This window comes from Hypanus sabinus, chromosome 11, assembly GCF_030144855.1.
Source record: "Hypanus sabinus isolate sHypSab1 chromosome 11, sHypSab1.hap1, whole genome shotgun sequence".
Taxonomy (NCBI): Eukaryota; Metazoa; Chordata; class Chondrichthyes; order Myliobatiformes; family Dasyatidae; genus Hypanus; species Hypanus sabinus.
Genome location: NC_082716.1, coordinates 25,208,311 through 25,231,804, shown reverse-complemented (window position 1 = coordinate 25,231,804; position 23,494 = coordinate 25,208,311). Strand labels below are relative to the sequence as shown.

At 40.2% G+C, this 23,494-nt stretch overlaps 1 protein-coding gene across 3 annotated transcripts in view; it reads left to right on the top strand.

The window, feature by feature from the left end:
* The window catches only part of LOC132401544 (dihydropyrimidine dehydrogenase [NADP(+)]-like), an 889,454-nt gene that overhangs the window by 97,831 nt on the left and 768,129 nt on the right, over positions 1-23,494 (top strand). The window lies entirely within an intron of this gene.

Genomic DNA, 23,494 nt, shown 5'->3' with positions numbered 1-23,494 from the left:
TAGTTCTAATCTCACCCAACCGCAGTGGGGAAAAAAGCCTGCTTTCATTTGGCCTAACTATACCTCTCATAACTTTATATACCTATATCAAATCTCCCCTCATTCTCCAGCGCTCCAGGGAGTAAAGTCCTCACCTATTCAACTGTTCCCTATTACACTGATCCTCAAGTTCTGGCAACATCCCTGTTAATTTTCTCTGTAGTCTTCATATCTTATTAATATCGTTCCTGTAGGTAGATGACCAGACCTGCACATAATTATGACTAAAATTAAAACACAAAAACATTGGAATGACTCAGCTGGTGAGGCAACATCTGTGCAAGCTATAACAGAGATAACATTTACGATCTAGGGCTCTTCATTAAAAGAGGACAGAGTGGAAATTGGCAGCATAAGTAATGTATTTTTCAAGCTCTGTGTGGGTACAGGAAGCAATGCTAGTGTTTGCATTGTAGTACCAGAATGTTGAGGGTGAAGGAGGCCTGCAGTGAAAATGGACAGGAATAGAGTAGAGTCGAGGGAAAAACAGTCAGCTAAGATTAGTTTATAGCTATATGCACCAGGGTGCAATGAAATTCCAGGTTGGCATGAAGCCCATAGAGTAAACAGTGTACCTCATAATAATAAACACAATGAGTAGCACTCTGAAAATGCCTGAGGAATTTAGCAGGTCAGGCAGCATCTATAGAAAGGGATAAAGAGCTGGTCTTGATGAGGGCTGGGACGTCGACTCTTTACTCTCTTCCATAGATGCTGGGGTTCCTCCAGCATTTTGTGTCTGAGTGTGTTACTCTGGATTTCAGCATCTGTGGAACCTCTTGCATTTCCAATAGAATGCTGAAGGTAAAACAGCAGAGCAGGGCGAGGACAGTAATGTAGTCGAAAGGAGTGCACCAAGTGACAACAGAATAATATGTGGCAGCACCACTGAGTAGTGGATGTAAAAGATGTGGTTGCTTTTGAAGATCGACTGCAGAGGTTGGAGGGGGGAGTTCTTCTTGATTGTGCATGTCTGGGCTTTCAAGTTCTTGTATCTTCTCCCAGAAGACTGAAGAGAGAAAAGGGATCCTTGATAATGCTACCAGCAGTCTTGAAGCATAGTACTGTGAAAGTGGACTGGCTGGAGAAAGATGGACTGGATTAGATCAGGGAGTCATTCACTGAGTGCTATGATCAGAATAGGTGAACCTGTAAATGAGGATGTGAAGGATTATTATCTGTTACCTGGGCTTTTTTGCTGGTTATTGGTGAACTTTGTTAGGGCAAAGCAGTAGAGTGTGAAGAAACTCACTCTGAATGTGAGATTATGATTCATAAAGATGCATGTGTATCATTGTTACTCTTGCAGTCAATGCCTCCCCCAAAACTCCATTGGGACATGAAGCTGGTGATGTTCTGCTGGCACTTCTCCTGGTAATTGTCTCCATTCTCTTGCTCCCCTCTATTTACACAGTAGTAATGTGATGATTTATAAGAGAAAAAAATCTCTAAAGGCAATTGCACTTTTTCTACTTGACCTCAGTTTGAAACAGGACAATATTACATGTGTCAGCAGAAAGGCCTGATAAAAGTCACATATGCCCAATGGACAGAAAATCCTTTTAACAGTTGTGTTTCTGACTGGTCTTTTAATGACTATTTCAGAACGTATATTTGGAGGATTGGTAACTATCAACTGTATCCAGAAATAGCATTATATATATACACAATACACACACACCTAATTGTAATTCAGATAACTTGAATGTTTGAATGTGTCACTGAATGATATTATAATTATTTTAAATGATTAAACATCATTTGAAGTTGCATTCCAAATGTTTCCAGACCATAATATTTCAAATCTTTAACCTTAAGATCTAATGTAGATTGATAATAGAGAAGGATTATCACATTGGTGCATTTAACAAATCCTTTTGTCAATTACAAGCTATTGAGAATAGTGGTGTAGTGTGTTTTTAACGTGAAAGATAATGCACTGGCACTTGATGTGAATAATAGTGGGGCTGTCACTGCTCACCTTTAGACTGGAGGAAATTTAGCAGCAACTTTTGCGACATGCCAATGTGTATTTAAGTACAGAAATAGCCACATGCTATAATAAAAACAACAAAAGAATCATCTGATGAACTTGCACGTTATTTTAAGTGTTTACAAATGGAGCATTACTAAGTTTTCAGTGGAGTCCTCTTGCTATGCCCATCCACCACTGGCAGACACAGTGACATCAGTTTACATGGTGTATGTGAAAGCAGGATTGGCAGTGTCACAGTATGCTGCAGTCTGCAAACCCCTAATTACTCCTGATCAATCCCCCAGGGCCGCGCAAAATCTTCCGTGTTTCAACTGCAATTTGCTTTGAATATTTATTTCTAAAATTAAATAGTTTTGAAGTAAAAGAATGTTTATTGTAAAGTATCTTTAAATTAATTCATGCATATTTTAGTTTAAAATGCAGGTTGAAATTTTGTCCTTGGTTTTGGTATCTGTCAGAGTTTTTCCATTTGATTGGCTATACAACCAGTTGATATCAGTACTGGCCATCATAGTCCCCGGAGCAAGTGTCGGATTGCAGCTGATGTCAGGAAGGAGAAAGTCCAGACCACAAAGCCAACTGAGTCCTTTTTGGGAAGGTTTATACCTGATCAACAGGCAATGCCATCATTGCGTTCTTTGGTCATTGCCTCAATCATCACAGTGTGAAGATAGGAACAATGTTGACTGAGAGTGCTCGTGTCCAAAGCATTGCTGCTTTTGTTTTATTATAGAGCGAGCACTTTCACTTAATACACTGGCAATACCCCTCAGGTTATTGCATTTTTCAAATAAATCCCTTATCATCCTTTTAATCTCTGGTGGTTGCAAAGCTAGCCTCATGAGGCAACCTGCCCGGTTATCGAATATATAACATAGAACAGTTCAACACAAGAACAGGTCTTTTAGCCTATAATATTGTGTCAAGCTAAGTTAGTAACACCTACTTTTCCTGCACACAGTCCATATTCCTTCATATTCTGCATCTTCACATGCCTATCTAAGAGTCTGTTATTGTATTTTGTTAATTTAAAGAGGCTAGAAAGAGAATTTTCATGGTTAATTCAGGATAGATTCAAATAATGATCAGAGCTGAACAGGACTATTATTTTTAACTCCTCTGATCATGGATTATTTTTAATTTCTTGGATCACTGGAACGTCTACCGAGGCAGTGGTGAACTATAGAATAGGGTCAGGTATACCTGAACTGGAAGGGAACTAGTATCTGACCTGCTGTACTGCTAGTGCTATTGAAGAAGATGTAAGCTAGTTTGGTAAGAGGATGGCAAACTGATCACCAGGTCAGAAAATGGAGGGATGGAGAGAAGGATAAATGCCAGGATCAGTAAAAACAGGCAGGAGTAAGGTAACAGATTTAACGTGATGGACAATTTCAAGTGTTTGTATTTTAATGCTAAAAAGTACTATATTATGGATAAGGGTGATAAACTTAGAGCATGGATCACTACAGTGAACTGTGATGTTGTGGTCATTACAGAAACTCATTTGAAAGGAGGACGGGAATGGGTGCTTAATGCCCTAGGGTTTTGATGTTTTAGAAAAGATGGAGAGGGTGGTTAAAAGAGGGGAGGGGGAAATTGTGCTATTAATTAGGCACAATATCACAGCTGCACTCAGAAGAAACATAATGGAAGGTTCATCCACTGAGTCTATATGGGTAAAACTCAAAAATAGGAAGGCTGCAATCACTGATAGGATTATAATACAGACCGCCCTTACCCCGCCACCAATTGCCATCAGAACTTTGAGGAACAGATATGGAAGCAGATTAAAGAAAGGTGTAAAAGCAATAGGGTTGTTGTCTTGGGGGCTTCAAGTACCCTAATATAAATTGTGGATTTTTTAGTGCAAGAGGTTTAGTTGGTGGAGAATTTGTTGAGTACTTTCAGGGGTGTATTTTATTTCTGTACGTAGATATCCAACACAAGGAGAGGCGTGTACTGGACCTGGTGTTGGGCAATAATTCTGGCCAGGTGATCGACCTCTCAGTAGAAGAGCAGATAGGGAGCAGTGACTGCAGTTCCTTCTAAGATAGTTGTAGATAAGAATTAGGTATGGACCTTGCAGAAAGTTATAAAATTGGGACTTGGTAATTACAAGAACTTCAGTCAGGAACTAGGGAAAGTTAATTGTGAAAAAGTGCTTTTGGGCAAGGCCGCATCTGACATGTAGAGGGTTCTTAAAGACCAACTGCTCAGAATATAGGAGAGATATGTTTTAATCAGAAGAAAGGATAAGGATGGCAAGGTAAGAGAACCTAGGATGTCGAGAGAGGTGATGCATTTAGTCAAGAAGAAAAAGGAGAAGTACGTAAAGCTTAGGAAGCTAGAATCAAACAGAACCTTTGAGGATTATAAAGAAGCTTGAAAAGAACTAGAGAGAATTAGGAAAACCAAGAGGGGCCAATAAACATCTTTGACAAGTAAGATTAAAGAGAATCCCAAGGCATTCTATGCATACAGCAGGAGCAAGAAGGAGAGTGTTAGACCAATCAAGGATAAAGGAGGAAATATTTGCTGCGATGTGGAGGATTTGGGTGAGGTTCTTAATGAGTGTATGAGAAGTGCGTGGAGAATAGGGAGGTTATTGTAAAACTTATTAATCTGCTAGGGCATTTCAAGGTAAAGGAGGAGGGAGAGTTGGGTCTCTTAAAGAGCAATAATGTGGAAAAATCCCCAGGGCCTGATGGGATATACCACAGGTTATTAAGAAAGGCAAGAGAAGAGAATGCTGGGGTCTTGATGAGGACTAACAAAGTAGCTCCTGCTGTTCCATAATTCAAGAAGGGAACCAGGGATAATGCTGGAAGCTATAATTTGTGAGTCTTATGTCAGTGGTTATGAAGTTACTGGAAAGAGTTCTTAGAGATAGGACTTGTGAGCTTTTGGAAAACTATGGTGTAATTAGGAAGTGACAGCATAGCTCTGTGTAGGACAAATGTATTACTAACTTGATTGAGTTTTTGACAAAATTATGAGTGTGATTGTTGAAGGTAGATCTGTAGATGTTGTCTACATGATTTCAGAAAGACGTTTGACAAGGTCCGTCATGGGAAGCTTATCCAGGAGGTTAAGTTGCATGGGATCCATGGTGAATTGGCTGGGTTTTTTATCAGAGCTAGCTTGCCCATGGCATAGAAGACAGAGGGTAGTGGTCGAAGGGACTTATTACACCTGGAGTTCTGTGATTAGTGGTATCCTGAAGGAATCTGAACTGAGACAGCTGCTGTTTGTGATTAAATGGATGAAAATGTAGATGGGTTGGTTAGTACATTTGCAGATGATAGGGATTGCTGGTGTTGTGCAGAGAGTATAGCAGGATATAGATCAGTTGCTGATACAGGAGGAGAAATAGTAGATGGAGTTTAATCCAGGCGAATAGGAAACGTTGGTAGGTCAAATGTAAAGAGTCAGTATGCTGTTGAAGACAGTACTGTTAACAGTATTGATGAGCAGAAGGATTTTGGGGTTTATGTTCGTAGTTTCCTGAAAGTGGCTACACAGGTTGATGGAGTGGTTAAGAAAGGCATATGGTGTGCTTGTCTGTATTAATTGAGGCATGGAGTTCAAACATTGGGAACTTAAGTTGCAGCTTTATAAAACTCTAATTACACTGAATCTGGAGTAGTGTGTTCATATCTAAGGGGTGTTTATAAGATTATGGGAGACATGGAAGACAGAGTAAGCAGATGGTATATTTTTCCAGGGTTGAAATGTCCAGTATCAGGGGACATGCACTTAAGGTGAAAGGGGGTCATTTCAAAGGAGATATGAGGGGCAAGTTGTTTTTTACAAGGAGTATTGGGTGCCTGGAATGTGCTGCCTGGGGTGGTGCTAAAAGCAGATACATTTGAAACGTTCAGACAGTCCCATGAATGGGAGAGAAATGGAAGGATATGGACATTGTGTAGGGATTAATTTAGTTGGCCATTGATTTCCAATTTAATGGGTTCAGCAGAACATTGGGCCTATTCCGATGCTGTACTATTCTATTGCTCACTTTTTGTGGAAGGGCTTGGGAAAGCCACCATTTATTGTCGATTGCTCATTGCCCTTGGAAAGGTGGGCAATTTGCTGTCTCAAACATATGCAATGCTTTTAGAGAAGGTGCTCCACTTTAATAAAAAGAATGAAAGAAGTAGAATACTTGTTAGTGTTGGGAAATTAGAAAATATTAATGGAAAAAGGACCCTCCCTGTGCTAGTTTCTGATGCACAGATAGTAAACATGAAGATTATCAAGTACTTAGAAAGGCAAAAGGTAAATCTACTGCAAGGTTTTGGAGTACAAAATTAAGAAGGTCTTACTGAGATTGGCCAGGGCTTTGGGGAAATCTCTTAAATCTCTTTGGAGAAATCTTCAAGGCCTCTGTACAATTTCTTCAAGGCAAGGAGAGTGTAAATTTGCCAGTCCTGGGAGGTTGGGTTGGCTTACAGTGAGATACTGAGGAAGCCTGGCTTACAGGAATTTAGAAAAAAATGAGGCACAATATTACAAAGTCAATGTCAAAAGCAAGTTTTTTGTCATATGTATTGGCGCATGTATACAGAGTTGTAATGAAATACTGCCTTGCAGTAGTATCAGAAGTACATGCTATCATAGAGGCAGCATTCAGAAGAAAAGCATATTGTACATTAAACGTACATTATGCACATTCGTACAAGGAAGAATTGAATTAGAATGAAAAAATAATCTATTTTAGTCCAAAGTGATTGAAGTGGTCACAGTGTTGTTAAACTATGCTAAGGTTGTGCTAGCGACTTCTGATTCCTTTAGGTTGGTGTAGTTGGGGGTGTGGGGTGTCTGGGAGGGATAGCACCTCTGGTAGGGGAACATATCACGTCCTTTTCAGGTGCTTTGTCCACTTTTGGTTCCTACCTGGCACTCAGCTCTCATCTGTGGCTCCCCATAGCTGTTTGCATGTGACAGTGGCCATGCCCTGGGCAACGGCTTCGACAAGCCGGCTAAATCAGGTGAGGGTAGCGGATGAATCTCAAACCCTTGGTGAGATAGGGATTTGGTTGTCTATCCCAGCATGTGAAGACAGAGTCTGGCAGACTGAGCAGATGAGACCAGTGGAAGGTCCAACGGTCAAGAAGGCGGTCTCTGCAAGTATCAGGGAACACGTAGAGCACGTCAAGACACAGAAGGTGTCCTGTTCATCCATTGTGCCTAGTCCCATCTCAAGCCATCTCAACTCTTGTCTTGCCACTGGATCCAGATGGGAATTGGGAAGAGAGAGTGAGGCTGACACTGTGCAACTCTCCCTCACTTAAACCCAAATCAACTGCTAGTCTCAACACCATCATAAAGCCGGTTGGTGGCATAGTGGCATCAGCGCTGGACTTCGGGGTGAAAGGTCCCAAGTTCGAATCTGGCCCGCTCCCTTGAAGAGAGCTTCTTTACGCTTTATCCTTCGTGAGACAGAGCACTTGTAAACTGCTTTACTGTCAGTGAGAGAGAACCCTTAGTTGAGTGATACCACAATAACAATGTCTTGAGAATGTTTCCTCAAGAACTATTGGGTACAATCTCAGGAAAGGAGTTGGACCTTTTGGACTGAAATGAGGAGAATACTCTCTATACAGCAGATTATTGGTTTTTTTGGGAGAGTATGCATGCTCATTTGTTGGGAAAATTCAAGGCTTACAATCCTTTTTTCTCCTTAGGGCTTGGAAATAGATCCATTTGGCCTTTTAATCCTTGCAGCCCTTGAAACAATTCCATGTCCCATATTTTCCTATAACTTTTCTCACATGCCCTTTAATGCACTCCACAATCCTCCTACCATGAACTGTAACAGGGATAACTTGCGTTAATCAATCAGCCGAACAAGCAGTGTAAGACATAAGAGCAGCAATAAGCGATCCAGCCCATTGAGTCTCTACCACCATTCAATCGTGGCTGTTCTATTATCCTTTTTGTTCTGGCAAGTCAGAATAATCAGCACCCTAGTGGTCAGTTGGAACAAATCCCAGGGTGAATTTTACTGATCATTGTCTCAATCAGGGACTAAATTGTTCATGGGTAAACTATTTAAACAGTTATACCAGCGAGTGTGAGTTTGTATTGAGTTTTGAGGTTGGTGTATTTTTACCAAATAGAAAGTTATTCTGAATTCCAGTTTATTCTATTGTCTGGCTTCTGGTCTTATCGATAGTTATAGGTGAGAGAACACAAAACCTTTTCAAACCCATTCTCGTGCAGTCTTTTTGTAACCTTTTACACCTTTGCTAATCAAGACCCTGCGGTGTAGTGGCATCAACACTGGACTTCGAGGTGAACAGTCATGAATTCGAATCCTGTCAGCTCCTTGCATGCATTTCATCTCCATTGGGTTGAGCTTTGAGCTAGCAACTTGATCTCATTAAAGAAAGCAGTCAAGTGCTACAGAAGTGGCAAAAATGCCGCCCAATGGGGCACAAGGCATGAAAAGGAACAACAACAACAACAACAATTAAGACCTACAGCTGTATAAGTCACCAAGACCATATGAATTGTAGCTAAGGGTTCTGAAAGAGGTAGCAGTAGAGATTGTGAAGGCATTAGTATAATCTTTCAAAAATCATTGGACTCTGGCATGGCGCCAGAGGACTGGAAAATCACAAATATTGCAAAAGAAGGAAGGCAGCAGAAACGAAATGATAGATCAGTCATCCTGACCTCAGTGGTTGGGAGATATTGGAGTCAATTGTTAAGAATGAGGTTATAGAGTACTTTGTGACAGAGGACAAGATAGGACAAAGTCAGCATGGTTTCCTTAAGGGAAAAAAAAATTGCCTGACAAACCTGTTGGAATTTCTTGAGGAGATTGCAAGTAGGATAGCTAAAGGGGATGCAGTGGATGTTGTGTATTTGGACTTTCAGAAGGCATTTGACAAGGTGCCACTCATGAGGTTGCTTACAAAGTTAAGAGCCCATGGCATTACAGGAAATCAGCTAGCATGTTTAGAATATTGACTGACTGGTAGGAGGGAGCAAGTGGGAATAAAAGAATCCTTTTTTGGTTGGCTGCCAGTGACTAGTGGTGTTCGACAGGGGTCGGATTTTTTGTTTATCAATGGCTTTGTTGCCAAGTTTGCCGATGATATGAAGATTGGTGGAGGAAACAGGTAGGCTGCAGATGGACTTAGACACATCAGGCGAATGGGTAAGAAGGTAACCAATGAAATAAAATATTGGCAAATGCATGGTCATGCACATTCATAGTAGAAATAAATGTGCAGACTATTTTCTAAATGGGGAGAAAGTCAAAAATCTGCGATGAAAAGGGACCTGGAAGTCCTTGCGCTGAACAAACTAAAGGTTAACTTGCAGGTAGAATCAGTGGTGAGGAAGGCAAATGCCATGATAGCATTCATTTCAGGAGGTCCAGAACACAAGAGCAGGGATGTGATGCTGAGGCTTTATAAGGCACTGATGAGGTATTACCTTGAGTATTGTGAACAGTTTTGGGCTCCTCATCTAAGAAAAGATGTGCTGGCATTAGAGAGGGTTCAGATCGGGTTCACAAGGATGATTCCAGGAATAAAAGGGTTATCATACAAGGAATGTTTGATAGCTCTGGGTCTGTACTCACTGGAATTTAGAAGGATGAGGGGAGATCTCATCAAAACCTTTTGAACTTTGAAAGGCCTAGACAGAGTAGATGTAGGAAGGAGGTTTCCCATGGTGGGAGTGTCTAGACAAAAGAGCACAGCCTCAGGATAGAAGGGCGACCATTTAAAACAGAGATGTGGAGAAATTTCTTTAGCTAAAAGATGATGAATTTGAGAAATTTATTCCCACAGGTATCTGTGGAAGCCAGATCATTGGGTGTATTTAAGGCAGAGCTTGATAGTTTCTTGATTAGACATGGCTTCACAGGTTATGGGGAGAGGGCTGGGGATTTGGGCTGAAGAGGGGGGAGAAGGATCTGCCATGATTGAATGGTGGAGCAGACTCAATGGACCAAATGGCCAAATTTTGCTCCAATGTCTTGTGTCTCATATTAACTGGGAACATATGGAACCTTCACACAGAGAACACCAACAGTCAGAATTGAATCTGGTCACTGGAACTCTGCAGTTTCTAAGGAGTTGCCCAGATGGACTTGAACCCTTGTGCTTGTTTTATCTGTTCATGCTGATACTGATATTTTTTCTGAACACTAAACAGATCAGACAATATGGGGATTGTGTGAATATACTGACATGAGGAAAAAATCTTACAAAGATGGTAGACAGGTCTTGAGAGGTCTCATATCCTGCACCTTCCTGCATTCTTTTGATCTTAATGTTATGCTGGTCCACATGATATGATTGCAGTGGGATGCTCCCTATTTCTCATTTTCCCCTTGACTACCCAGTTATCACTTACTAATCTATCCTGAATTTATCCAATTTTGTACTATGAGATTTTATACTACACTATCTGATGAAAGTTAAGTCTTTGCTTGTATAAGCTCTTTAAGATTTCAGTTAATGCTTGTAGGGATAGATGCATTTAAAAATCTGGATAGAGTAGATGTGGAGAAGATGTTTTCAATAGCAGAAGAGTCTAGGAACAGAGGGCACAGCCTCAGAATGGAAGGGCATCCTCTCAGGAATGAGGTGGAATTTATTTGGACAGAGTGTGGTGAATCTGTGTTATTTGTTGCCACAGATGGCTGTGGCAGCCAAGTCATTGGATATATTTAGAGCAAAGGTTGATAGATTCTTGATTAGTTCTGAGGAAAAGCCAGGAGATTGTGTTTGAAAAGGAAAATAAATCTGCCATGTTGGAATGGGAGAGTTAACTCAATGGGCCAAATGGCCTAATTTTGCTTCTACAGTGTACATCTTATTTTATTATCTGTGACAGTGAATGAACCACTGTTGATGTTGAACACTGATGTCCCCTTCAAAATGTAAATTTTATGTTACTGCTCCCTCATTGCATCAAGATGGAGGTTCATTGATCCATTAGCTGGGATAAGGTGGTAATTAGTGGGGGTAAGAGATGCTGGATGTTGAGGCATGAGATATTATAGACTCCCTACACCATTCATTACCAAATTAACACCAGCGAATCTGTCTTTTGAATGGGAGGGAACATGGACAAGCACTAAGGCAGAAGTTTTGGATCCAGTTTAAGTGATTACACTTGTGTTGGGCTATTGCTTGACTTGTCCTTGTCACAGCTCTCAGAATTTTGAGAATCCCCAGGTATTAATTAGGATGAGTTTGCAGGATGAACTGGACTGTGTGAGCTTTTGTCTTCTCTAGTGACTAGATAAAGTATCATTCTTATTTTTCCCAGTAGTTTGACATAACTGGACATTTCAAAGGGGGATTTCAGTATCATCGTATTACTCAGTAAGGTTGAGAATGATAGGTTTCCTTCTCCAAATTACTGATGCTAGTGAAATACTTGAGCTTTTATGACCCATCCGGTAGTTTTGTTTTAATTAATTGAATTTAAACTGTTCAACTGTGACAAAGGAATTTGTGTGGCTGGTTTATTGATTCAGCACTCTGTTTTACTTTATTTGCACAAGACCATAATAGCAAGTTGAATTTACAATGTACCTTGCAAATATGAAAATGTTGCTTATTTGTTAAGAGATATAAAAATGGATAACTAGCCAGAAAGTTATAACAATTAAACCTTCAGAGAAGAGTTTAAAGGAGGCTGATAGATGATGGTAATGAAGAGACAAAAGCTTAGCAATAATTGCCTTAAATGTGTAATGGATTGTCATTAATATAGTTCACAGAGTCATAAAACACTACAGCACAGAAACAGGCCCTTCAGCCCATCTACATAATGCCAAACTACTAATCTGCTAGTCTCATTGACCTGTGCCTGGACCATAGCCCTCCCATTCATGTATCTATTAAAATTTATCTCAAATGTTGAAATTGAGCCCACATCCACCACTACTGCTAGAAGCTCATTCCACACTCCCACCACCCTCTGAGTGAAGAAGTTTGCCCTCATGTTCCCATAAACCACTTCACCTTTCTCCCTTTAGTTCTAGTCTCACCGAACTTCAGTGTGAAAGCCTATTTCCATTTACCCTGTTTATACCTCTTATAATTTTGTATACCTCTCTCCAATTCTCATTCTCCTGTGCTCTAGCGAATAAAGTCCTAACCTATTCAACCTTTCTCTATAACTTAGGCCATCTAGTTCTGGCCACATCCTTGTAAATTTTCCCTGTACTCTTTATCAATTATGGTTAATTATTTCTCAATAAGTCTTATTGATATTATTTTATTCACTACCACTATTTTGTCTGCTATCCTATTACCTCAACATTTTCGTACTTGAATGGGTGCTGCCATAATCTAATTTTTAAGTAAAAAACATACTGTCCAGAGAAGTATTTCCAGAATGTACTAATTCTTAGAAAACTCAGTCCTCTCTGGGCTGCTTTACACAATTTATCATTAAGTATTTTGATCAGACATATGCATCATGTTCAGTAAATTTGTCTCCTGATAATTATTCATTTGGCAAGCAAGGAATATTGGAGTTCAGAGTGGGGAGAAAAATGACATGCAATTTAAAAATGAATATTAATATGTTCGAGCCTGTTGGTATCAAAAATGATTACCTGTCCCATCTGCCAAAACAGTCTTGATTGCTTCCTTTTACATGCACACCGTTTAATCTTTCTAAACAGTCACTAGCTTACCCCCTCCTCTGTCTTACTCAATTTGCCATTATTCCTTTAAGATGCCTTTCTTTTCCTTACAAAGCACAAACATGCCACTTAGCCCAAATAGCTCACTTTGGAATTTTTTTTTCTGAAGTCCCGGTAAACTCATCCTATTCCCCCATTCTTTTATAAATGATGTTATAGAGATTTTTTAAATTAATGCTCATTATCCCATCTGTCTGTGTGTAAACTCTGATCCAATACTTCACTTTTTATAACCTCAAGTAAATCATTGATGTACGCAGTAGACAGAAGTGTTCCTTAAGAAAGCCCTGTGAAATCCGGCAATCAATTTTAACAACTTGCTGTTTCTACAGTTTGATTCAGCTTTTCTAGACAGATTCATACTCCAGGTTTCTTGGTCATCTGCTCTTCTTTCATGTTTGGTAATTTATCAAATACTTTTGAAATTCCACATCATTACTAATGTATCTTCGCTCCCACCATACAGATTACTAATTTGATGGTTTATCTTTAGCTATATTGGAAATTAATAGCTTAAATTACTCATACTGCATGGAAACAGTTCCTTTAGCCTAGGAGTCAGTGCTGATCATCAACCACTCTTTTACACTAATCATTCACTGATCCCCCTCTTTTACTCTCCCCATATTCCCTTCGAGTCCCACAGCTAACCTACACACTGTGGATCAAGTCTTGCCATCAATTAACCTCTTAAACTTTCTGCTGTCCTTTCTGCAATGCAGAACATTAGTGCTTAAATTCTGTTAGCTATATCCAAAGTAAAGACAGAGCAAATGATAGAATGAAGGTTAAATTCAAGTTCAAGTTTATTGTAATTCAACTGTATACTTGTGTAACTGCCAAGTGAAACAATGTTACTCTGGACAAAAGTGCACATCACAGATCATAATAGCTTATACATGACACAGAAAGTAATATTACAACAAATTTTACAGCTATTAAAATGTATTCCAGAATATATTTTATTGACTCCCAAGTCTTCAGGTACAAGGATCATATTAAATGATTGACTCAACTTTGCCTTGGACAAGTTACCATACATGAGGCTGCTTAACAAGCTACAAGCCTATGGTATTACAGGAAGGATTCTAGCATGGGTAAAGCAGTGGCTGATAGGCAAGGAGTGGGAATAAAGGGGCTTTTTCTGCTTGGCTGCGGGTGACTAATGGTGTTGGGACTGATTTTTTTTTTTCCGTTATATGTCAATGATTTGGATGATAGAATTGATGGTTTTGTTGCTCAGTTTGCAGACAATATGAAGATAGGTGGTGGAGCAGATAGTTTGAGGAAGTAGAGAGGCTACAGAAGGACATAGACAAGGTGAATGGGCAAAAAGGCAGATGGAATACAGTATCGGGAAGTGTGTGGTCATGCACTCTTATAAAAGAAATGAAAAGGTTGACTATTTTTTAAATGAAGAGAAAATAAAAACATCTGAGATGCAAAGGGAGCTGGTCATTGTCGTCTGAACCCTTTGTGCCTAGGTGGCAAATGGGGCCTCAAAGGGTCTTGGTAGGATTCCCAAAAAGTTAATTTGCAAGTTCAGTTTATGGTGAGGAAGGCAAATGAAATATCAGCTTTCATTTCAAGAGGACTGGAATATAAAAGCAAGGATGTAATATTGAGACTTTATAAAGCACTGGGGAGGCCTCACTTCGAGTATTGTGAGCAGGTTTGGGCCCCTTATCTTGGAAAGGATGTGCTAAAACTGGAGGTGGTGCGAAGGAGGTTCACAAAAATGATTCTAGGATTGAAAGCTTGTCATATGAAGAGTGTCTGATGGCTGTGGGCCTGTATTCCCTAGAATTCAGAAGATTGAAGGATAGCCTCATTGAAACCTATCAAAATGGTGAAAAGGGTTTGATAGAGTGGTTGTGGAGAGGATGTTTCCTATGGTGAAAGAGAGGGCACAGCCTCAGAATAGAGGGGTGTCCTTTTAGAAATGAGCTGAGAAGGAATTTCTTTAGCCAGGGAGTGATGAATCTGTGGAATTCTTTGCCACAGGCAGCAGCGCAGGTCAGGTTTTTATATTTAATGAAGAGGTACATGGATTATTGATTTGTCAGGGCATAAAGGGATACGGGGTGGGGTGAAGAGAAGGTAGGAGATTGGGGCTGAGAGGGAAATTGGATCAGCCATGATGAAGTGATAGAGAAGATGCAATGGGCCAGATGGCTAATTCTGCCCCTATATCTTATGGTCTTATATCTTATAAGGTAATGCACATCAGGACAGTGATGAGAAATTCTGCCACTCAGAAGGCAATAAATCTTTGGGATTCTCTTCCCAGGATGTTAATGGATGTTGATGCATTAAATATTTTCCCAACTGAGCTCAAGGACACTTGTGAACTGTGGCTAAAAGTTTGTGATGTTAATGGTGAACAACTTTAAGTTCCTTGGCATGCACATAGAAACATAGAAAATAGGTGCAGGAGTAGGCCATTCGGCCCTTTGAGCCTGCACCGCCATTCAGTATGATCATGGCTGATCATCCAACTCAGAACCCTGTACCTGCTTTCTCTCCATACCCCCTGATCCCTTTAGCCACAAGTGCCATATCTAACTTCCTCTTAAATATAGCCAATGAACCGGCCTCAACAGTTTCCTGTGGCAGAGATTTCCACAGATTCACCACTCTCTGTGTGAAGAAGTTTTTCCTCATCTCGGTCCTAAAAGGCTTCCTCATTCTCCTTAAACTGTGACCCCTTATTCTGGACTTCCCCAACATCGGAACCAATCTTCCTGCATCTAGCCTGTCCAATCCCTTTAGAATTTTATACGTTTCAATAAGATCCCCCCCCCCAATCTTCTAAATTCCAGTGAGTATAAGCCTAGTCGATCTAGTCTTTCTTCATATGAAAGTCCTGTCATCCCAGGAATCAATCTGGTGAACCTTCTGCGTACTCCCTCTATGGCAAGAATGTCTTTCCTCAGATTTGGGGATCAAAACTGCACACAATATTCTAGGTGTGGTCTCACCAAGGTCTTGTACAACTGCAGTAGAACCTCCCTGCTCCTGTACTCAAATCCTTTTGCTATGAATGCCAGCATACCATTTGCCTTTTTCACCACCTGCTGTACCTGCATGCCCACCTTCAATGACTGGTGTACAATGACACCCAGGTCTCGTTGCACCTCCCCTTTTCCTAATTGACTACCATTCAGATAATAATCTGTTTTCCTGTTCTTGCAACCAAAGTGGATAACCTCACACTTATCCACATTAAATTGTATCTGCCATGAATTTGCCCACTCACCTAACCTATTCAAGTCACCCTGCATCCTCTTAGCATCCTCCTCACAGCTAACACCACCGCTGAGCTTCGTGTCATCCACAAACTTGGAGATGCTGCATTTAATTCCCTCGTCTAAATCATTAATATATCTTGTAAACAACTGGGGTCCCAGCACAGAGCCTTGCGGTACCCCACTAGTCACTGCCTGCCATTCTGAAAAGGTCCTGTTTACTCCCACTCTTTGCTTCCTGCCTGCCAAACAATTCTCTATCCACATCAATACCGTACCCCCAATACCGTGTGCTTTAAGTTTACACACTAATCTCCTTTGTGCGACCTTGTCAAAAGCCTTTTGAAAATCTAAATATACTACATCCACTGGATCTCCCTTATCCACTCTACTAGTTACATCTTCAAAAAATTCTATAAGATTTGTCAGACACGATTTTCCTTTCACAAATCCATGCTGACTTTGTCCGATGATTTCACCTCTTTCCAAACGTGCTGTTACCACATCTTTGATAAACGACTCTAGCATTTTCCCCACCACCAATGTTAGACTCACTGGTCTATAATTCCCTGTTTTTTCTCTCCTTCCTTTTTTAAAAAGTGGGGTTACATTAGCCACCCTCCTATCCTCAGGAACTAATCCAGAATCTAAGTATTCTGTACATCAGCAAAGATCACATGTGGTCTGTACATATCTGCTGCATGATTAACAAAAAAGCACAACAGCGTCTCTTTCACCTCAGATGGTTGAAGAAGTTTGGTCTGTTTCCCCCAAATTCTTAAGAACTTTCTACAGGGGCACAATTGAGTGCATCCTGACTGGCCACATCACTGCCTGGTATGGAAACTGTACTTTCCTCAATCACGGGATTCTGAAGAAAGTGGTGCAGACAGACCTTTGCATCTGCACTTGTGAACTTCCTACTGTTCAGGCATTTACAAAGACAGGTGTGTAAAAAGGTCCCGATGGATCATTGGAGACCCGAATCACCCCAACCACAAACTGTTACAGCTGCTACTATCCAGGAAATGATATTGCAGCATAAAAGCCAGGACCAACAGGCTCTGGGACAGCTTCTTCCACCAGGCCATCAGACTGAATAATTCATGCTGATACACCTATATTTCTATGTTATGTTGACTGTCCTATTGGACATACCATGTATTTCAAATTACAATAAATTGCACATTGTAGATTTGGATGGAGATGTAACGTAAAGATTTTTACTCATGTATATGACGGATGTAAGTAATAGTCAATTCAATTCAATAATTGTGCTACATACCTACATTCTATTACATGAACTTCACTTACACAGTTTTTTAGTGCTTTTGTGGTGCGTGTGTGTTGCTATAAGGGTTTTGGGGGAGGATTGTAAGGGTACTGGGGTTATAATCAATAGTTGGGTGTATTTTGTTGTGGTCAGCAGACAAGGTGATAGATTGTTTAATAAGGGGTACCATTGAGGTGGATTGTCAGATTTATTGGGCGGGGTGGGCGGGGGGAAGAACAGGTAGGAATAAAGGTTAAGAGTGATGATAAGGGTCACACCAAACTAGGGAAGTTGCGGAAGTACATTTGTTAACAAGTTCTCTCTTTTTTGCATTCCCAATATTGGAGAGGGCAGGTTCCCCTTAAGTAAATCTGAAGCTGTCTGCTTCTATATGAGTGGGCCACGCATGGCATAGACCATACTTCTGTATTGAGGTTGAGTAAGTCAGATGGAAACCATGCACAGCCAGCAGGTTTTCTAGAGCAAACTCCTTTTGGAAGTATCTCAAAAATATCTTGAATTATGTCAAGTTTTTATCATCTGTAACCACAAAGATATTGCTAGGTATACAAAGAGTGTTTTGATAGCTATAGGTAGGGTATTTACTCTAAATATGCATTCTACAAAGATTCATGGTTATAGACATGTAGCTCTGAAGAACTGCATATTTAGAATGGGAATAACTCTTAACTGACAAGGCAGCTTTTTAATACTCAAATGCCCCTGGATGTTTCCAAAACCCATGGCACTCAAAATGTATTCTTTTAACATACAATTGAGAGGTGGACATATGGATTTACAATCACCCAGAATATTAACTGACACAACACAGATGGCTACTTAATCCTTTCTCTGATCGCATCCTTGAAGTTTCAATGCAAACTGATTACCATAAACATTACTTTATTGTTCACCTCTGCAGTAGTGCAAAACCAGAAAGCCCAGTGAGTTGTTTCCATGCCTTTAGCTTATCAATAGATGTTACGTGGTTTCATAAAATCTCTTCATGTGTCAGTGGAAGATATTGTCTTGACAGTTTCCTAAGTATATCTGTTAATTGATCTCCCTCTGTGAACTGATAACCTGTAATCAAACAGACAATGGTGGTCTGTTGGATTTCTGCTTGTAGGTTACATACCAACAGGTTTGTGTTTTGAAGACGGCTTCTCATTTGTATTAAAGGTTGTTATCAACAGAACCCCTGATTGACATTCAAGCCCTAGCATATGGATCAATGCAAATTATAAATGGGACATATAGGCATACATGGCATGCCTTTAAACACCAAATTCAAGTTTATTGTCATTCAACCATATGCATGTTATGTCACTGTATACATCAATTGCAACCATTGATCCCACCATGTGTTATTGTACCATACACATATAGAACTCTGAAGGAAAGTGTCAGACTTCTCACTGCTTGCAGTATGTCCCCAGTTTTCAATTGCAGTTCACATTTTCATAGGAACAGAATCACACTGTGTGAAAAATCTGTATTCCATGCAGGATATATAGTGAGTATCACAGGTTGTGCGTAATTGACAATTTCTAGCATGTATTTCATGGATATTGTGGTATGTTTTGGAGCTCATATAAGTACAACTACTCTATGGCTTTGTTAAATGTATAGTTTTAAGATATAGTTTACACATTATGCTATCCAGCCAGTTTTCCTGCAGAGCATGGATAATTTTCTTCATGGATCCATGCTGAGTCGAGACTTCCTCAAATTTGTTTCACTCAAAACCCTTGGCACACCTTCTGAATATTCTGCACCAATTACTTTTTCTCTTTTCACTAATCTATGAAGAAGGTTGGAAGCTTTTACTTCCAAGCAGAGAGTGCCTTCACACAATGTACCTCCACATGACGAGCAACTCTTCACAATCCAAATGTGTGAGCAGTAGTTGGTCTCGGCCCAGAAAAAAATGAGTGCCACAGTGAAGTGCCTGTGTGTCAGGGCAAAGAAGTTGATCAGCAGGGATATGATTCTGTCATGATGCGGAACACCTGAAACAAAGTCTGGAGCGCAGGAGAACGAGCGAAGAATTGATGAGTTTTTCATTTCAATACAAGCATAAAGGGAGAAGAAGGATGCAAAACTGAATTTCTAGAAATTGCCATGCTAGTGCCTATTTATATTGCAATGTTCAGCTTTTGATTATATTTGTAAAAACACCATTGCTTCTTAGAGCTTATTGTGTTGAACAGCTTGCAATTTGCAAAAACTGAACACCGCAAAATCACTATGTACCAAATATCAAAATTTTGATAATTGGTTGCATTAACTTTAGCACCATTTCAATTAACAGTGGGCCAATAATTATCATAATGAAAAATATTCATTTATTAACTTGGGAGCATTTATCTTGTGGAGAAATTAGAGTGTGTAGCAGTTTATTTCAAAATCACAGGATTACTTCCTATAAAGAGAAATGTGGCAATAGTAGCTTACTCTTTGCAAGTAGATGGATTCATAGTAGCATTAAACAAGAACATCACACTGTATCACTAATGAAGATACATTCCTTTTAGACAATTGTATGAGAAACTAGACCAAACAGTCTTGGTATCAGCCATCATTGGGTACACTGGGAGAACTATTTTTCAATACTTAAGATTCTGATTGGGACAAAATTTAATTTCATCATTACCTTTTTTTTAACCCAAGCGACCAATGACCCTAACCTCATTGATCTTGACCTCCACCACTTCCCCACCTCCCCGCCCATCTGAATGAGTCCTACAATGTTTGTGATTCTTCTAAAGTCATAATGGAGTCTCAGATCTCTTTGACCCAGTTTATGGAGAAGATAGAACCTGGAGCTAAAAAAAAATAAACTAATGGAGGAACGCCGTGGGTCGAGTGGCTTCTGCAGAGAAAAATTGGTGGTCGACATTTCTGGCTGCCATTGTCTGTATCAGGACTGAGAGGGACGGTAGCCAATATAACAAAGTCAGTGGGAGGGGTGAGACAGAGGTTGGTAGATGATAGCCAGTTAGAGTAGGGAGTAAGGAGTGCTCAGATGGAGCTGGTGACTGATGGATAGAAACCCAAGAAGAAAAGCAGTCTTCAAGCAGACTGAGCTGAGTGGGAGAGAGGAAGGGGAGTGTAAAGACAGGCTGGTGGGTGATAGGTGGAACCAGAAAAGAGAGGGATGAAGGACAGAAAGAACTAGATGGGGGTGGGTAAAGGAAAAGTGAACCAAGGGAGAAACAAAATAGGTAAGAGTGTGATCGTGGACCTCTGTCAGTGGGAAAGGTACAAAGGCAGAGCATGTTACTTGAAATAGTAGAAATTTTAAAAAATAAAATAAACTTCATTCATAATAAAAAATTCAAAATAAATACTGCATTACCTTTTCATTCTTTACATTCTAATACAATGCTTTTAGTACTACGTTCCTACACATCAATCAATAGCACTGTTGCCACTCCTGTGGTGGCTGGGGATGTTATACTATTGCAATAATTGGGGGGGGGGGGGCTTCCTCCCTCAATGTGTCCTCTCCTACCCAAGTAGCAGAAAAAGCCCTACACTGTGGTCTCTCCTCACTGAACCCTTGTGGTAGCAGCACCCAGCATTGGTGTGTCCCTCAGCACGTACTCCATCAACTTGAAGTGTGCCGGTTGGTGGCATTCCTCCACGGGCATCTCGATGTGCTGGCAGACCAGAAGGTTTTGGGCAAGCCAAAGAGTGATTTTCGCCGAGTTGGCGACCTGCCAGTGGCAATTGATGTCAGTCTCTGTGTGTATCTCTGGGGAGTGCCCATAGATTTGGAGAGTCTTCCATCACGCAGCTGCTCAAGATGAACCGTAACACAGAACCTTTCAGCTTTCTCCACACCTACATTCCACAAAGAGGGGAGGTACATCTCTTCCAGTCTGATTACGAATGATGCTTCACTACATAACAGCCAGTTCACTAGTCTTGAACACATTTCCCAACCATCTAGCTCCCCCAATATCTTGGCAAAGGCTGTGGGCATTGGTGACCACTGAAGTTTATAATAGCTGGCATGTGACCACCAGGAACCTATTAGGCATAGTGTTCTTAATAATCATTTTTGTGTTCCATTGCTTTTTGGGCCTTGAGTTTTTAATTCTAGATGTAATGGAAAATGTTTGAAGTTTGATACAGTGCGGATTCATTTTTTTAAAATATTTTGCTCAATTCAAAAGGAAATGACAATGTTAACTGGGTTAGAATTCCTTCTGACCTAGTTATTTTGGAGGTAAAATCACAGTGCTAGCTTCTTCATTGTCACATTCTTTCAAAGTAGTTTCCTTTCTGCTCTTAGATCACCAACTGATGATATATCTCCAGGGAAGTCCAAGATATACTCATTGCAAAGTGTCCTTTTAATATGGCGCATTTTGGGTGATGTTTATGGATGCAGTTTTGTGTTTTTAACTTGTAATATAAGGTAAAATGAAGTGTTACATTGACTCAGGAATTGGGCGCTGCATGGGGGAATCTTGCAAGTGTGTCCTGGTGTTGCATGTGCATGATTTTCAATATGCATGAACGAGTCCCGTTACAAGGATTCTTGCACTAGTCACAATGTTTCCCTATTAATAGACAAGAAGACAGGTGAAATTCCAAGAATAAGCTGAACTTCACCAACACTAATTTGCAGCATTTCCTACATTTATTAATGGGGAGATGAGCACTCAATCTGCTGGAAGTTATTTTGCAGCCTGGGAACATTGAAAAGAAAGATGATAGTACAGACCTGGCAATGTGCTGATTACAAAATCGCAGTTAATGGTAGACACCTTTGAGTCTTGAAGACTGATGAATCCGCTAAGGACCAAATGAAACTGAAGAAGCGGGATGTGACCAGAGAAAATAGTGACAGAATACTGTGGATTTGATTGCTCGAAAGAGCTGAATGACAATGTACATCTGAAGAATAAAGGAGATATTTTGTGCTTGGAGTCCAAGAACATGTATGAAGTACCAGGTGAGTACATTGAGTTGATATTCACCAAGGAGAAAGATGTTGAATTTAGTGAAGGTTAATGTGCTGGGGCATTTGAAGAACAAGAAGGAAATAATGCTTTTTTTAAAAAGAGAATAAAGCTGACTAAGTACCCAGAGTCTGATGGAATACATCATAGGCTATTAAAAGAGGCAAGAGAGAAGATTGCTGGGACCTTGTCAGAAATCTTTGTATCCTCACTAACAGCAGACAAGGCCCCAGAGGACTGGTGAGAGTCAGTGTTTTTCTGTTGTTCAAAAATCCCTGAAATTATAGGCCGGTTAACCTTTCATCAGCAGTAGGAAAGCTGTTGGAGAGGAATCTTAGGGTACAATTTACCCACTTTTCTCCTGGGTAGAAATGTCAGACTAGTTATTGTGTGATTTTTGTCTTTGTTGCTTAACGATATTTAGTTTGTTAATTTTTTTGGTTCTTGCTTTTAAGGTTCATGTCAATTGGAACTTGATAAAGATCAGTAACAGAGGGATTGCAATGTAGGAATTGTGTTGCTTTAGGGATTTGTCATCCCATCAGTGGTTATCAGTGTGCATATGGTATTGGTGGAAAGTAAGCATTTACTAATCATCCTTATTTACCAGTTAGGATAGCTAGAGGCAAACTTCTTCTCCCAAGTTCCAGAATTCCAAGGTTTTAGTGCTGGATGTAGGCTCGATACAATAGATGAGTAATTATATTGGAAAGTGAAATAATATTGGGAAGCAAAGATGTGTAAATTGGAATCTATCTTAAAGGAACTGAAATAACAGCAGCAGCCTTTGTTATTTCAGGTGGTAAAGTTTGTAGTTTTTCACTATTTGGAAAGCAACTGTTGTTGAGATGTAATGAGGTAGACAGTGTTGGATTTTTCAGGCTGACTTGGTATTACAAAGCATTAATTTATGCCAATTAAATATAAATTGTTCAGTGCCATTGTAGCTGTATAGAAGTTTCTGCAGAGGCTGGGAATCCAAGGGAATGCACACAAAATGCTGGATGAACTTAGCAGGTCAGGCAGCTTCAATGGAGAGGAATGCAGAGTTTATATTTTGGACTGAGACCCTTCATCAGGACTGGAAAGGAAGGGAAGATACGAAGGTGAAGGGGAAGGCATACCAGATGGAAGGTGACTTGAAGTCAGGTGAGGGGGGAGGTAGGTGGATGGGGGAGGGGGGAATGAAGAGAGAAGCTGGGATGTTGATAGGTGGAAAAGGTAAAAGGCTGAAGAAGAAAGCTGATAGGAGAGGAGAGTGGAGCATGGGAG